General features: G+C 41.1%; 1 protein-coding gene across 1 annotated transcript in view; it reads left to right on the top strand.

The window, feature by feature from the left end:
- The window catches only part of RERE (arginine-glutamic acid dipeptide repeats), a 470759-nt gene that overhangs the window by 354199 nt on the left and 112193 nt on the right, over nt 1–4367 (top strand). The gene's annotated exons all lie outside the window — the stretch shown is intronic.

Genomic DNA, 4367 nt, shown 5'->3' with positions numbered 1-4367 from the left:
ATGGACACTGGGAGGAGGTAACTATGGGGAGGAAGTGGGAGGGGAGCTGTTGCATTGTAAATTTTGGTCAATGACATGAGACAAAGTATATGTGAACTACTGTATGAAAAATGAATTTACTCTGTAAATCTTCACCCAAATCAAAAAAAAAGAACACAATAATAGCACTAGTGCACATAGTAAGGTTGGGGGATAACCAGTCCAGTTGCCATCAAGTTGATTCTGACTCCTGGCACAGGACTTTGTAAAACTATTTGGAGGAAAATATGATGCCTGGATGGACCTGCCCTGGGTAACACTGGATCACTCCCCTAAACCCACTGCCATCAAACTGATTCTGACTCACAGTGACCCTGTAGGACAGAGTAGAACTGCCCCATAGGGTTTCCAAGGCTATAAATCTTTATGGAAGCAGACTGCTTCATCTTTCACCTGTGGAATGACTGATGGGTTTGAACTGCGGACCTTTTGGTCAGCAGCCCAGGGCTTTAACCACTGCACTACTGGAGCTCCTTGGATCACCTCTAGGGCATATATTAATGTTTCATGAAATGAGTTAACACATAAAAGCACTTAGCGGCTCCTGCTTACTGTGCTAGGACAGCTCTGTTGTCTTTGGCGGGATGGAATGGGCCCAGTGACACCTGCCTTGGTAGAGTATATTGTGGCAAATGCTTGCTACTACCCCTGCTACCACTCTTCAGCACGGAGGCCTGAGAGAGCTGAGTGGGCATGGGGAAGTTAGAAACATAAATATTTCATTCAGTTCTCTGGGTTTATAAATGGGCTACCTTGAGGAGAATGCTGCCTAGGACCGAACAGTACACATGTTGAGGTCATGATGCCCTGAAATCACAGAAGATGTAACTCTGAATAGAAAGTATAGGTTCAAGTCTGAGCCTGGGTGAAACATCAGATCTAGGAAGAAATTTGAGAATCATCAATAATATTATTTAAAATTATTACCCCATTTATTGTCTTTAAACTATTACTAAATTCTTGGAATAATGCTACTAAGTTATTGTTCAGTGACTACTTAAAGTTAAGCCAGAAATCAGGAGCAGCATTGCAGATCATGGAAAGCCGACCCTGGCTGGTTGAATATGAGTTTTTATACATCTCCTCCCAGCAGGTTGGTTCTGGTACTGTCTGTTGACAAAGTAGTGCCCTACTAACTTGTTAGTAAGTTAAATATTTAAAACAAAAATCAAATTATATGTCTTAAGGCATTATGAGCAGTAAACTTCCAGAAGGAAATGTATTTTAGATATGGTCAATGGGAAACTATAGCATACAGGATTTTGTAGGTGAAACACTAACAGGTTTTCATTCAGTGGTTATCAGTCAGAGCTGCTAATGAACAGGTAGCCATCAGGATTCTCTTTTTGACCCTGCCCCCTCATTAACATGGGACCTCATTCAGGACAATCTTTGATTTTCTTCTGCCTCCCTCTCCCTCTCCTTCGTAAGAGCAGTGGATCTACTCCTGTTACTCACTGCTTGGCTTATGGGTTATACTTGTATCTCTACTGGAGGGCACTGTGCTTTGCTTACTTGTAGATCTGCCTGCTCTTCAGTTTCCCAAGAACCAGTAAGTTACTAACATTAAATTTTGTGCAGAAAACAGGGTAGAGCAGAAGGAGCCATTTTCACAGTGGGAATGATTTTAATACCTACAGTGTTTTCCAGATAGTTATGTAAGAGGACTGAGTAGAAGTCACTTTTCAGAAGTCGTGGTGAGTTTCTGACTGTGATACACTAGTTAAAATTCACCAGAGGGAGTTAATTTTGAAAGCTCTCAGCCAGGGGTTAATGCAGAATTATCTTTTAGCCATTTCTGCGTTTAGCCTTTGTCTCCTGCTTCTCTTCCCTGCTGCAGACACAAGTCAGACCCAGCACTGGAGATGAGCCATGCTAAGAGTGCCACATAAGATGAGGGGGTACCATAATTGGTCTTTTGAAGGATTTATTCTCGCCCCAAGACTTTTGCGTGTGCTGTCCACCTTGATATTCACAATAATTCTTTTCCGATACATAGGGTGGAGTTTGTTTATTTTTTGCCGGTTTAAAAGATGAACAAATTGAGACAAAAGTAAGTTATGGGAATATAGCCTTTATTCATCCATTTATAGATTTATTTATTTGTATATGTGGTATGACACACTGGAGACATTTTGAGACTGGCTTGTCATTCTTGACCCTCCCACATTGGGTCAGGGATTTGATGACCATGATTAGGTTTTCCCTTCTGTGAAATGGAAATACTAATAGTTTCTACATCATGAAGTTGTGATGATTATACCAACTGTGCATGTAGGAGTCATCCAGTAAGTGGCAGCCATTTATTGTTTTATAAGGTGGTACTTCCCTGCATTTTCCATATCATAGCATATATAAAAATTGATTACATTTATGCTGATTAGTAGGGCCAATGGTGAAGTGGCTTGCCTCAGTGACACCCCAAGGGCTAGGAGGGTCAGCATCTGGGAGGCCAGTGAGATGTTCATTGCTCACATGGTCACTGCCCGTGGCACACTGCGGCCTGGGAAGCTCTGGCACAGGGGCAGGTCAGGAGTAGCATAAGGATCTTTTGAACCTATTACTTTACAGTAAGTGATCATATTAATTGCATTTTGACCTGATGGCTTTTATTCTTTAGTATCTCCCATTTCAAAAGTGGCTATTTCCTTTGTGGGACAGAGGAACAGACTAGATCCCAGAACTTGTGGATTTGGATCTTATGTTGTTTCTATTCTACCAAAAATGAAAAGTAGAGATTTCCAGATTCTATTAAAACTTAAATTTAACAACACTTTTAAAAGCCAGGAGCTAAATTTTCTCTCCTAGTACCTTATCGGTAGGTAACTCCTGATGGTGATACTGTTTTGACTCAGTAATGGAAAACTATAACAGTTTGTCTAAAAATAGGAGCACAATCATAAACTAAGTTTTAAAACAAAGCAAAGAAAAATCTCCTAGCTGTAAATAAATGTCTCTTTCCTTTGGGATTTCTCATCTGGCTATGGGGAATCAGAAACAGAAAAGGACTTCTTTTGTGTTCCCAAATAATACATGGTTATACTGGTTAGACAAGAGCAGTGCCAGAGAAACAATTGTTAGCACCTCAAGACAGCCCCAGATCGTGCATGTCTAAGAGTGGCCTGGCTGCAAGCCATGTTGGAGCATAAGAAGTAGCTCCTTTAGAAGCTTATAGTACCTGTCAATTTATAAGTTGATAAGGCGCCCCAGTGGTGCAGTGGTTAAGCACTCAGCTCCTTACTGAAAGGTTGGTGGCGTGAACCCACCAGCTGCTCCGTGGGAGAAAGATTGGAAATCTACTTCAGTAAAGATTACAGTTTTAGAAACCCTATGGTGCAGTCCTCTGTCTTAGAGTCACTATGAGTTGTAATCAGTTAGATGGCAACTTGTATTTATAAGTTGACAGTGTTAATTATTAAATTAAAGCCTTAAAAAAGTCTCCATTTGAAGAAAGATGAATTTATAGAAGGAAAGGAGATCCATGCCTCAGAAACCTATTTAACATATTGACCTATTCCAGTCATTAACTGCTCTGAATGGGTTGGCTTTGTTTCATTTTTAAAGCTACTCTACATTTCTCCTCGGAAGGAAGGTTAGGCAATCTACTTCCATAGTGATACTGCCTCAAAAACCCAAGGAGGGGTTGCTATGAGTTGGATCCAACTTAATGGCAGTGAGTTTGGTTTTGGTTTGATCTACATTTCTGGTAAACCACAAGGTAAAGGCTGGTCTCTGAGAAACAGATGTTTTGCCAGTTTTGAGGCCTTGTGGCTTTCCATAGAGAAGTGACAGTACAGGCCACACAGAGCTTTTACTCCCCCCCTCATTATTTATTTATTTTTGTTAAGTGAGGCCAGTGGTGTTTCAGTCTCAATAGCATAGTCTTCATATATGTTAAAAGCTGTGGTATGTCTGTGCTCACCACCAGGTGCCAGGTTCGTATTTCTGGAAGTAGTTTGAGATGTCTGTGAGACATGCAAGTGAGGGTTCCCAGTGGACTTAGAGCACAGATTTTACCTTAGAAATACTAAGTGGTATTTAGAGCTAAGGGAATGATGGAGATCATCTTGGGGGAGGGAGTTTAGAGAGCAGAGTACCTAAAACAAAACCTTGGGGAAACTCCAACATTTAGAGGTTAAATGGAGAACTAGACCAAGTGGTATGAGGGAAACCAGAAGAGTTTTGTATCATGGAGCCAAGATAAACTCAGTCATTAGAGTTCCAAGCAAGCCCTTCAGGGGACCATAGTCACAGGGGACATCAAGCTCAATTGGCATAACATACTATACAAAACATTGTTCCACCTCCTACTTTGGTGAGTAGCGACT

The sequence above is a fragment of the Orycteropus afer genome, unplaced genomic scaffold (genome assembly GCF_000298275.1).
Source record: "Orycteropus afer afer isolate SDZICR_OR568_19922 unplaced genomic scaffold, OryAfe1.0 scaffold00094, whole genome shotgun sequence".
Taxonomy (NCBI): domain Eukaryota; kingdom Metazoa; phylum Chordata; class Mammalia; order Tubulidentata; family Orycteropodidae; genus Orycteropus; species Orycteropus afer.
The sequence above is the reverse complement of the archived record's forward strand: the minus strand, read 5'-3'. Positions and strand labels throughout refer to the sequence as shown.